This window comes from Hylobates moloch, unplaced genomic scaffold (genome assembly GCF_009828535.3).
Source record: "Hylobates moloch isolate HMO894 unplaced genomic scaffold, HMol_V3 SCAFFOLD_6, whole genome shotgun sequence".
Lineage (NCBI taxonomy): Eukaryota > Metazoa > Chordata > Mammalia > Primates > Hylobatidae > Hylobates > Hylobates moloch.
In genome coordinates this window covers 141,542,354-141,555,771 of record NW_026652281.1, presented here as the reverse complement: position 1 = coordinate 141,555,771, position 13,418 = coordinate 141,542,354, and the positions used below count along the sequence as shown (strand labels likewise).

Here is a 13,418-nt window from a genome sequence, read left to right as displayed (position 1 = left end):
TGCAGACAAGTTTGATTGCAAAGCTCAAGTCTATTTAACCACTATATTACACTCTGTGCACAGAACAAAATGTCAATAAGAAATTTTACTTGGTTTTACCTAGGTTTTAAAGATCTAAGAAGGTAATTTTTTCAAAGTTTATCCAGATTTTCTGAATCTTCTTATAAAGGAAAAATATCTTATGCCTGCATAAATGAAAGGAGACCAAGATTACTGACTTATTCATTTAGCAAATACATAGCGAGCCCCTATCCTCCACTAGGCATTGTGCTAAATACTAAGGATATAGTAGTGATAAGATACATAATCCTTTACCTCACAGGCTCTGCTCCTAGTGGGGAGACAAAAGAAAAGCAGAAAAAGACGACAACACAATGGGCTGAAATGACCATAATACAGGTATGTGCCAGGTACTGAGAGAAGATGAAGGCTTCACGAATGTATTTGAAACCCAGACTTGATAGGTGAATGGCGATCAGCCCTGATGGAGATTTGGACTCTGGCCATGATGTGTTTGGAACTGCCTTGGGATACAGAAGTGTTTTTGTACAATTCCTGACTCTGCAAGCTTGTGTTTTAGTTGGGGGATGCAAGCTAGAATGTGTAAAATATCCATTAATAATACAAGACATCTTATGAGTAAGTGCTAAATTGCATGGAACAACATAAAAGTACAATAGCAATCGAGAGTTGAAGCGAATGAACAGAGTGTGGTGGGTAGTCAGCGGGAAGGAGGGATGGAAGTTGAATGTTTAAAATAAGCAGAACCTGGCTAAATGAGGAAGAGGGGATGTTGAGGGTACTGAGTATTTTCGGTGACCAACTGAAGCAGGGATAGTGTCCACAAGCTCTTGACTCCGAAAGAGACTGGCCTCGATAAAATCAGTGCTAAAAATAGCGGGAGAGAAAGGTCTATTGGAAGCTTTGGGCAAAAATGTAGTTTTGAGAAGACAGGAAGAAATAAGAATACAGTTATCTGGGCGGGGTGCAGTGGCTCACGCCTGTAATCTCAGCACTTTGGGGGGCCAATGTGGTTGGATCACTTGAGGTCAGGAGTTAAGAGACCAACCTCGCCAACATGTTGAAACCCCGTCTCTACTAAAAATAGAAAAATTAGCTGGGTATAGTGGCTCGCGCCGGTAGTCCCAGCTACTCGGAAGGCTGAGGCAGGAGAATTGCTTGAACCCAGGAGGTGAAGGTTGCGGGCAGCCGAGATCATGTCATGTCACTCCAGCCTGGGTGACAGAGTGAGACTCCATCATCCTGATAATAGGTGATTTGTGAAGAGCACACCATAATCTGAGGTGAGTAAGTGAAAAAAGACCAAATGCATTAAATAAATCATTGCTGTAGACAATTTTTAAAAATTCTATTAATATAATTTGATCCCAAAATAATTGGTATTCATGCCACACTGAAGTGAAGAGGCTGCACAGTACATTAAAAATGAATTGATATTTTCAAGTAAATAATTCCAGTTTATTATTTAATAAGGGTACCTACCTTACTGTGTATCTGACACTGTGAATAAAAGCATCTACGACTGATCATCACCTCTCTAGCTTTCAGTCTAATAGAGGAAGCAAGGAGTAAATGAAATTATCACACAATGACCCCTACATTTAACAGCTAGATAAGAATTCCAAATCAGAAGCAATCACTAGGAGAGTTCATCATAAATGATGCTGGCCTAGGAGTAGAGGAAATTGAGGAAGGTTTTATTCTGATTAAGTGAGATTTAAAGGGAGCTGAAAAACAAATAAATGCTGCTGAGGCAAAAGGCAGGTACGTGTTGTGGACTGCGTAAGGAAGAAGCATCTAGGCTAAAGAAGTAGCATGTACAAATCCCTGGGCAGTAGGGAGAACAGAATATTCTAGCTTGTGAGTTTATTTGAAATGTGCAAGATACATTTGTAGTGGTCACTAATGGTCTCAAATTCCTACTGCTGAAGTAAAATTTCAGCTTCACAGACAAGAACACATGGTTTTATTATTCAGATGTAAAATCTGTACATCTGGCACAAGCAATATAAGTAGGTAGGGTATAAATAATTTGAAAATGCTAGACCATTTTTAAAATTGTATGTTTCTCTGCCTGAAAATAGTACTTCTTTTTTTCTTTCTACCTGGAGACAAAAGAAAGATAACTTATACATCTAAAGTCCTGGGTAGAAATAGATTTGGTCTTAAAATTAAACACACATAGTTAGGATTATTTGATCTAGATTAAATAACCACTCCTATGTTGATTAATGTAGCTCTTATGTAAACTTCATCTCCTTTTCCTTCCTCTGTTCCATTTATTTGCTTTTTTGGTAAACTTGCTTATTTTTGAATGTGATTTAAATACTGTTTTTAGCAATCATGAAAACAAATGTTAAAATTGTTTTTGATTAAAAACTTACATTTTGTTCTGCTGCTCATAAACTTATGAGATCAAAATTTTAATCTTCTATCTTGAACCTAGATGGCTGTTTTTTAGCAACATGGGAAGGAAATATTTATGAATACAAACTTTGTGCAAGGCACTGTGCCAGGCACCACTGTGGGGAATATCACCCCTTTTGCATCAAGTTGCTCATAGTCTAGATGGGAAGCCTAAACTTAAATTATATATGTAATTATATATTCTATAGAGATGAATATTATGTATGAAATAAAAATGAAAAGAGAAAAACTTATCTGGGGAAGAAGTTGGTCTGTAGTGTTCTGTATGAGAGCTTCATGGATAAGAAAGCACTAGAGTTGGATCTTGAATTAGATTAGATTGGGATACAAGACACCTATTAAATTAGTAGATGGGGTATTTATCCATGTCTATTAAATGTCAAGAGTCCATATTTCCATCTAGTGTGCTATATTTTCTCCCTAATGGCATTTTTTAATACCATGATCAGTTTTGATAGAATTCTTCTATTATAAACACAATGTGTTTTTATTGTTTGTTTTTCAGGAATTTTACTTTAACAGAAGATATTGGTGAGGGCTTGAACACTGAGGAATTAATGAGAGATCAGGTAACCATCAACCTAAAAGAGCTTAGAGATCAAGATAAAGGAGCTTGGTTATTGTCATTCTTTCAAGCCTTATTTTCATGAGATAATTTCTTCCAAGGGGCATTAAGATTTGACTTTCTTAATCAGGTCATGATGTGGCCTGCTTGCTTATATGAGAGGTTTTTAGTGCAAAGTGAATTAAGTTCATAGAAGAGCATGCTGCTGCTTGAACTTACGAAAAGTTTAGCTTTTAATTTGAACAAGAGTATTTTACTAGAGACAATGGTGATTTTAGACGATGCTGATTATTTACATATTTGAGGAAAAGTGAGTAGATTGTAGTTTTGCCGTTTTGAGAAGACACAAATGTATATGTAGTCTAGTTTCATAGCGAATTCCTTTAAGAAACAGTGAAAGAGAAACTGATATAGAAAATACAATTAAGGCCTAATTATATATGTATTTAATGGATAGGTGAAGGGATTAAGGAAAGAGAGAGAGAAAAACAGAGAGAGAGAAAAACAGAGACCATGTGCATTTCAAGTGTAAACTGGCTATTGTTTTAGGGATTTGTGAAAGGATATTTGGAAATCAACTTTATCACTTGAGTATGAGAAAGGATGCCAATAGAAATATAATACTTCGCAAAATTATTTTTGCACATGGTGATAATCATCAGTAAGATTTACTTTTGATCCAATAAAACAGCAGAATAGTGTATCTAACAAATATGCTATTTTCTTCATGACATGATAAATTCTGTGAATTTTCGCAAAGTATCTCTCTCAAAAAACTGTGAGGTTTTAAGATTAGATAAGGTAAGTAAGATAATACAAGGAAGAAAAGAAAGAAATGAGAGCTAATAAAAATTAAATCATCAGTTTTCACACTCGAATATTGTTGGTCTTTACATGGAATGCCATGAATGATTAAACACATGAACAAAAATGCTATTGTGATCATTTCTCAATATTCACAAAAGACAGTTACAACAATCAAAATTTAATCTATGCTTAATACTAGAAAATTATTAGTACTTAGATTTTGAATATGATTCTTAACATGTTGAATGTTTTAAGAAAGGGCTTTATCCCAAATGATGACAAAACTATTCATGACAGAATAATCTGAGATTATGGGAAGTTTCCTTATTTGTTCTTGTCTGTTAACTGTTGTTCAATTAATTTGTTAACCTGAGACTGAACATTAACTTCATATCTACTTGATAATAATGTTTAAAAATATATAATAACAGAAACTGAACACATTTTTACTAGACACTAGGAATTATTTTAAACCTAGGCGTTACTTTAATTCTCACACTATTCGTACAACATACAACATGTCTATTGTAGTATAATCAGTAATTTCATAAATAAGACACATAAAGCTTAAGAATTTAACACCTTTGAGGCAGTTAAGATGGTAAGTCATTGAGCTAGAGTTTGAACCCAGATCCCCCAAAATTTTAGCCATCAGGTTATACTGCCATCCATATAAAGGACCACAAATAACCTACTCAGTAACTACAGAGGTCCCAGTAACTGGGTTACAGAACTTCAGAGAACCACTTACTAACTGAGCTAGTCATTTATTCTCTCTAAACTTCATGCTAATTATCTGTAATGCAGCATTCGTGTTAGTACTTACAACCTCTTAGGTCTGAAGTAATAATTTAATAATGTAATGCACAGAGGTAGTTTAATAGTTTAATTTATATTATGCATGACCCTAAGTGAGCATTAAAATAGCTTTTATTATTATTCTTAGATTCATATATCTATGTTTATAAAACTGGGTACCTTAGATTTGTGTGGCACTGCAGAGCTTTCAAAATGTTTTCACACATAAAATATTCATACATATGTTATTTAACATTTTATGTATGTTTAATTAAGATAGGCTTAACATCCGCGATTTCAAGGCTTAAGAACTACATATAAAATTCAGGTGCTGCAACTCAACTATCTTTTGGGGAAAAAACACAGAATACACTTTTTTTTTAGGTTTGAGATTCAGTTCTGAAGAGTTTGCTGCTTTACCTACTGAATTCACTCACTTGAAATATGGCTTTCTTTCTATGATTCTGTGGAATTGGGAACCTCTGTTTTTATTCTAACAATGTAATACATTGCTAAATTAATATTATATGGACTTCTTCCCCCATCAAAAATTGCCCCCAGTCAGAATAAATACACATCTCCCATACTTTGCCTACAATTTTACTTATCCCATTTGAGGAATGTATCTATTTTAAGAAAAACAAGAAACATAACCTGATTGTGTTTCTTGGGGTCAGAATCGCATTGTTTGAGGATTCTCTGATCACAGTAGGTTCTCGATGAATTTTGCTAAAATTGTTGAACATAATTTGAGTAGCTACAAGCTTGGGAGCTAACTATATAAAATTATATCCATGCCATCAAATGACTTGGAATTTTATTGGTTAGAATTCTCTTTGAAACAGCTTTTTTTCCAAGACTTTGATAAATGTAATGAATCTTTTTAGAAAATATAGAGAAATGTAGATTATTGTAACAAATGCCTAGATACTAATCTTGATTTTCTTAATTGTCTTCATTGCCAAAAATTATTGCTTCCATGAAGCTATGCATGTCCGTCTAATTCAAGTTTCTGTATGTTTCCTAAAATGTGTACATTTCTATTCAATGTATAATATTAAATTTGGATTTTATTCTTTACATAAAGTGTTATACTGTACCTATTAATTTTTTTCATTTTATTTTTGAGATTAGCCATGTTAATGGACATAGATCTATTTCACTTTAATTGTTGAATAGTATTACATGACTGTAAAATATTGTATTTTGTTTATTCCCCTGGTAATGGGAACAAAATGAACAATAATAAACAATGTTTAATAATATATTCGTGTACAGGTCTCCTTGCTGACATAAGTAGGAGTAGTTCTAACAAATACACTTTTGAGTGAAATTGCTGGATTGAAGGGTGTATGTGTTTTCAACTACTTTGGTGTCAGACTCCTTTTGCTCACATTCCATATTCATAGTCAGAAAATCCAAACTGTTGTACCTGTGAAAAATGTCTAGGCATGACTCTTTTTATCATTTCTACTTGTCACTGTGGTCTGGACATCCTCTTGATAAGTTACTGCACCAGCGAACTAACTGGCCTCTTTGCATCCACCCTTCCTCCTATAGACCATCTCCCACACAGCAGCCCAGGGGATACTTCTAGAACTTAATTCAGATCCTATTACTTTTCTGTCCCAAGCCCCTTAAGGGCCACTAATTCATTGAGAGTAAAAGACAAAGATGTTATAATAATTTACAGCCCATAGCCACAACTCAAGATTGTTTTGTTTACTTGTTTTCCTTTTTCTTCTTCTCTAAACGGTACATGGAGACTTTCCCTCCACCTTCATCCCCATTTCTGACAATGGGAATCATGAGTCCTTCCTCTCTTCCTGAGGGCGTGGTATTTTGTGGTCCCTATTTAATGTAGGTTTGGTTTCCCATGGGGTTCCCAACCCCACATGGCAGGCACTGACTTTGACTTTCCTCTTTCTGCCCAGCAGAGCAACAAACCTCAAAGCTCGGTTTACTTAGATTAGCAGATACTCAGGGAAAAAACAGTTAAATGCTCCTGTGATCTTCATTTTGCTGGGTTTCCACTCTCTTTTATAGTATAGCTGGTTATTCCCACCAATCCTGTCAACACTTGGCCTCTTAAAGAGTTTTATTTTTAATTTTTTAAAATCACCCTTGCTTACTAAACTTACTTTTTAAAGACAAAAAAAAAAAAACCATCATGAACATATTCTTTATCAATAAATGAATATAATAGTCCCAATAATTTTAAACAACCATAAACCATTTGCTTCTCCAGAAAATCAAGGGCTCTAGTCTCCGAGAGGGAGAGTGATCCACTCTGGTTGAACACATCAAATACTGAATTATTATTATTTTAACTGTCATTTTAGTAGTTCCTAGATCTGCAGAAACTTGTCAGAAATGAAAATGTTATGTGATTATTACATTATTTAGTGCCTTGTGTGAATAAATGTTTTCATTTTCCCCTATTTGGACTATCTAAATAGTCTAGAACACTTGTAGCATCTGTTTGAATTTTCGACAGCCTTGGAAAGACAGAGCACCAAAATGACATTATGATGGCAACATAAAGACACAAATAAGTATCTACTTTAGATAGCTTTCCTTTTATATTTTTATTTAACTGGAAAGATATGAAAACAAAAGTGTAAATATCTCCCATAAATTTCTCACTAAAAAAATATTAAACACAACAAGAAAAGTGGTGTTATTTCTTTTTTGGCCTTCCCATTCTAACACCAAGAGAAAACAGCTGCTAATAACATGCTACATGTTTCTGGATTTCTTCATGCATGTTTACATATACTTTTTATAAAACTTAGATCATATTACATAAACTATCCTGCATACTGCTTTTTTTCACTTTAAGCGGTTATTGTAGTAAATGCATACATTTAATTTTTCAAATTATGAATAGTACAGTAATACTAGAATATTAGACATATGTGGAATTAGAATAAGACATATGTCAGCACAAAAATAATTAATACACACAGATGGAATTACAACTTAAAAACCATTTTATAAACTATTTTCAGTTAACATTATTTTTGTTTTATTCTCGGAAATATTTACTATGGAAAATGCAGATGTCCTCTTTTTTTCCAACTAATAATATAAGGGCTATATTTATATAGTCGTGTTTGTTTATAATATCATTTGGATAATTTGGTATTATGAATATACCTCCACTTACTTTAGTCCCTATAGTCAATTTTTTTCATTTCCTATCATAATTTAGTAATATGCATTTACATAAAAGATTTCCATATATCTTAACATATAAAACTACAGTATGTGAAAATGATCACTGTAAAGTTTTTCTATAATGTATTAATTGGTCATAGAAAAATCATTCCTACTCCTTTGCCTCAAAAAATGATTAGAAGTGAGAGTTTAGACCTGCAGCATCCAATATGGTCACCAGGAGCCACGTGTGGTATTTGGGAATGTGAAATGGGGCAAGTTCAAACTGAGTAGTGTTATAAGAGTAAAATACACATTGGATTTCGATGACTTAGTATGAAGGAAAGGAATATTAAATGTCTCATGAATCATGTCATATTGATTTTATTTGAAATGAAAATATTTTTGAACACTAGGCAAATAAAATATATTTTGAAAATTATCTTAATCTTTAATTTAATTGGATTTATTTTTGAAATGTGGCTACTAGAAAATCAACAATGCATTTGTGGCCCACATTATATTACTTTGGACAGTGCTAGTACAATTTTTAAAATTAATATACCTCTTGTCTTTGCGACATAAAAATGCAAAGTCAACAAAGAAGGGTGTAACCTACTGAAGCAATTTACTGACCTAGATGTGGCCAAGAACTTTTCCAGGGACCCACGGAACCTACTGCAGATTCCAGAATCAGGACAGTGAAAACTTGCACAGCTGACAGCACACACTTCTATATTCTTTCATTTTGTTCCCTGTGTGATCCTTAAGAACAAGCTAGTTGAACAGATATACAGAGGCTATGCAACTGAAAATTTCTGCACTTCACTTATATGCAAAAAGGATGAATGACAAGTAAGAAAACTTAAGTATTTATTCACTGAAAACCAAAACTGCTTCTGGGTCATGCATAGATTGAATCCAGTTTTCTGGATTCAAAGATGGTCTTATACTGTTTGGGGTGTTATAACAAAATTCCTTAGAATGGGTAATTTACAAAAAAATAGATATTTATTACTTACAGTTCTGGAGGCTGGGAAGTCCAAGATCAAGTCATCAGCAGATTGAGTGTTTGGTGAGAGTCAGTTGCTCTAAACAGCACCTCACATGGCAGAAGGGCAAAAGGTCTCCCTCAATCCTCTTTTATTAGGGCAGAAATAATATTCAGGAGGGAAGAAGTCTTCCCTCCTGACCTAATCACCTCCCAAAAGTTTCATTTATTAATACTGTCACTTGAGGATTAAGTGTTAATCTATAAATTTTAGGGGACAAGCATTAAAATCACAGCATTCTGTCCCTGGCCCCCTAAAGTTAACATCCTTCTTATTTGCAAAATACATTTACTTCATTCAAATACTCCAAAAGTCTTATCTTATTCCAGCATCAACTTTAAAGTCTAAGTCCAAACATGCATCTAAATATTATCTAAATAAGATATGAGTGAAACTTAAGGTTGTGATTCATTCTGAAGCAAATTTCTTCCCAGCTGTGAGCTTGGGAAATCAAACAAGTGATGTGTTTCCAAAATACAATGGTGAAACAGACATACATAGACATTCCCATTTCAAAAGTGAGAAAAAGTAAGAAAGCAAGAGGTACCTGATCTCAAGAAAGTCCAAAATCCAACAGGGCAAACAACAGGCCCAGGAGAACTGTGGAGGGAAGAATATTCCCAAGACAAGAGACCAGCAGAGCTACCAGTGTGCAACTCCTGCTTGGGAGAGATGCAGAAGTGTGACTTCCATGTATCAGAGCTGCTGTATGAGCTGTGCCCAGCAAAACCATGGGGATATCGCTGCCTGGAGCCTTGAGGGCCCATTTACCACCCCGGTTTCTTTGGAAGGTTGAGACATCAAATGGGAGATTATTCTGAAGTTTCAAGTCTCTCTGGAGTATTATTTGAAACCTAAGTGGAGATAATTATGTGCCTAGAGCTTGTGTACTCTGCATGCCAGCAGAAATAGCACCTTTCAAACCCTACCAAGGTACATTAGCTGTGCCCTCTGGAGGGGCAGCTGGAAGTGCACTTCTACCTGCTGGAGTCACAGGTAGGGTAGACCTTTCAAATCACTCTGCCTCTGAAGACCCTGGAATTCTGGGCTTGTGATGGGAAAGGTAGTCCTGAAGCTCTCTGAAAGGCCTTACGGTCATTCTGGGTTTGTTTGTTTGTTTGTTTTTGTTTTTTGAGACAGAGTCTCGCTCTGTAGCCCATGCTGGAATGCAGTAGTACAATTCCACAATCTTGGCTCTCTGCAACCTCTGCCTCCCAGGTTCAAGTGATTCTCATGCTTCAGCCTCATGAGTAGCTGGGACCATAGGCATGTGCCACCACACCTGGCTAATTTTTTGTATTTTTAGTAGAGACAGGGTTTACCATGTTGGCCAGGCTGGTCTTGAATTCCTGGCCTCAACTGATCTGCCTGCCTCAGCCTCCCAAAGTGCTGGAATTAAAGGTGTGAGCCACTGTGCCTGGCCCAGGGTCATTCTTTTTTTTCTCTTGAGGAGCAGCACCTAGATTCTTTCTATTCATACAAATCTCCTTATTCAAGAGTTGCTCGCAAGGTTTGCTTGGCCACATCCTTGGTGTTCTCTCTGAAACTCCCTTTTTCATATTTTACAATATGGTCAGGCTAAGAATTTTTCAAATCTTAAATACTGATTCCTTTTGATTATAAATTCCATTTTTAATTTGTTCTCTCTTCTTCCATTTTACTGTAAATAGTCAAGAGAGGCCATTCCATACCCTCAACCTCTCAACACCTTGCTTAGATATTTATTCTGCTAACTATCCAATTTCATCACTTCCGCAAAGCACTAGAGCACTAACACGATTCAACCAAGTTCTTTGCCACTTTATAAAAAGGATGGCCTTTCCTTCAGTTTCCAATAACATGTTCCTTAGTTGCAGCTGAAACTTCACCAGAATAGTCTTCACTACCCACATTCCTACCAACATTCTGATCATGACCACTCAAGCAATCTCTTAAGACTACGACTTTCTCTATAGCTTTCTTCTGAGCCTTCACCCAAATCGCCCTTAACGCTCCATTCATGATGATATAGGCTTTTCTAGTATGTACCTCCAGCCTCTACCAATTAACCAGTTCCAATGCCACTCCACATTTTAAGATATTTCTTACAGCAAATACAGTACCCCCATTTCTTTGTACCAAATTTCTGTCTTAGTCCATTTTGGCTGTTATAGCAAAATACCTTCAACTTGGTAATTTATAAACAATAAAAACTTACCACTCACAGTTCTGAAGACTGGAAAGGCCAAATCAAAGCACCAGCAGATTCAGAGTCTGGTAAGGGTCTGCTTCTCCTTGACAGTGCCTTATAGCTGTGTTCGCACATGGTAGAAGGGCAAAAGATCTCCCTCAAGCCTCTTTGATAAGGACACTACCCCCTTTATGAGGACAGAGACTTCATAATCTAATCACCCGCTAAAGGCCCTACCTCTTAATACTGCCACATCAGAGATTAGGTTTCAATTTAAAATTGTGGGTGGAGCCAAGGTGGCCGAATAGGAACAGCTCCGGTCTCCAGCTCCCAGCCTGAGTGACACAGAGGACGGGTGATTTCTGCATTTCTGCTTGAGGTACCAGTTTCATCTCACTAGGGAGTGCCAAACAGTGGGTGCAGGACAGTCGGTGAAGGGCAATGTGCGCGAGCCGAAGCAGGGCGAGGCATTGCCTCACTCGGGAAGTGCGAGGGGTCAGGGAGTTCCCTTTCCTAGTCAAAGAAAGGGGTAACAGACGGCACCTGGAATATCGGGTCAGTCCCAGCCCAATACTGTGCTTTTCCAACTGGCCTGGAAAACGGCACACTAGGAGACTGTGTCCCGCACCTGGCTTGGAGGGTCCTATGCCCATGGAGTCTCGCTGATTGCTAGCACAGCAGTCTGAGATCAAGCTGCAAGGCGGCAGCGAGGCTGGGGGAGGGGTGCCCGCCATTGCCCAGGCTTGCTTAGGTAAACAAAGCAGCCAGGAAGCTTGAACTGGGTGGAGCCCTCCACAGCTCAAGGAGGCCTGCCTGCCTCTGTAGGCTCCACCTCTGGGGGCAGGGCACAGACAAACAAAAAGTCAACAGGAACCTCCTCAGAATTAAATGTCCCTGTCTGACTGACAGCTCTGAAGAGAGTAGTGGTTCTCCCAGCACACAGCTGGAGATCTGAGAATGGACAGACTGCCTCCTAAAGTGGGTCCCTCACCCCTGAGCAGCCTAACTGGGAAGCACACCCCCAGTAGGGACAGACTGACACCTCACTCGGCCGGGTACTCCTCTGAGACAAAACTTCCAGAGGAACTATCAGACAGCTGAATTTGTGGTCTCACGAAAATCCGCTGTTCTGCAGCCACCGCTGCTGACACCCAGCCAAACAAGGTCTGAAGTGGACCTCTAGTAAACTCCAACAGACTTGCAGTTGAGGGTCCTGTCTGGTAGAAGGAAAACTAACAAATAGAAAGGACATCCACACCAAAAACCCATCTGTACATCACCATCATCAAAGACCAAAAGTAGATAAAACCACAAAGATGGGGAAAAAACACAGCAGAAAAGCTGGAAACTCTAAAAAGCAGAGCACCTCTCCTCCTCCAAAGGAACGCAGTTCCTCACCAGCAACGGAACAAAGCTGGATGGAGGATGACTTTGACGAGTTGAGAGAAGAAGGCTTCAGACGATCAAACTACTCTGAGCTACGGGAGGAAATTCAAAACAATAGCAAAGAAGTTAAAAACTTTGAAAAAAAATTAGAAGAATGGATAACTAGAATAACCAATGGAGAGAAGGGCTTAAAGGAGCTGATGGAGCTGAAAGCCAAGTTTCGAGAACTATGCGAAGATTGCAGAAGCCTCAGTAGCAGATGCGATCAACTGGAAGAAAGCGTATCGCTGATGGAAGATGAAACGAATGAAATGAAGCGAGAAAGGAAGTCTAGAGAAAAAAGAATAAAAAGAAATGAACAAAGCCTCCAAGAAATTTGGGACTATGTGAAAAGACCAAACCTATATCTGATTGGTGTACCTGAAAATGAGGAGGAGAATGGAACCAAGTTGGAAAACACTCTGCAAGATCTTATCCAGGAGAACTTCCCCAATCTAGCAAGGCAGGGCAACATTCAGATTCAGGAAATACAGAGAACGCCACAAAGATACTCCTCGAGAAGAGCAACTCCAAGACACATAATTGTCAGATTCACCAAAGTTGAAATGAAGGAAAAAATGTTAAGGGTGGCCACAGAGAAAGGTTGGGTTACCCACAAAGGGAAGCCCATCAGACTAACAGCTGATCTCTCCGCAGAAACTCTACAAGCAAGAAGAGAGTGGGGGCCGATATTCAACATTCTTAAAGAAAAGAATTTTCAACCCAGAATTTCATATCCAGCCAAACTAAGCTTCATAAGTGAAGGAGAAATAAAATACTTTACAGACAAGCAAACGCTGAGTGATTTTGTCACCACCAGGCCTGCCCTAAAAGAGCTCCTGAAGGAAGCACTAAACATGGAAAGGAACAACCGGTACCAGCCACTGCAAAAACATGCCAAATTGTAAAGACCATCGAGGCTAGGAAGAAACTGCATCAACTAACGAGCAAAATAACCAACTAACATCATAATGACAGGATCAGATTCACACAT

The 13,418-nt window shown here is 37.4% G+C and overlaps 1 long non-coding RNA gene across 1 annotated transcript in view; it reads left to right on the top strand.

Annotated features, from left to right (window-relative positions):
• The first annotated feature begins 408 nt into the window (after positions 1 to 408).
• LOC116471815 (uncharacterized) overlaps positions 409 to 13,418 on the top strand; it is a 28,648-nt gene continuing 15,638 nt past the window's right edge. Inside the window, exons 1-2 of the long non-coding RNA XR_004248880.1 lie at positions 409 to 464; positions 2,954 to 3,017. This is a non-coding gene — a long non-coding RNA (uncharacterized LOC116471815). The remainder of the gene's footprint in view (positions 465 to 2,953; positions 3,018 to 13,418) is intronic.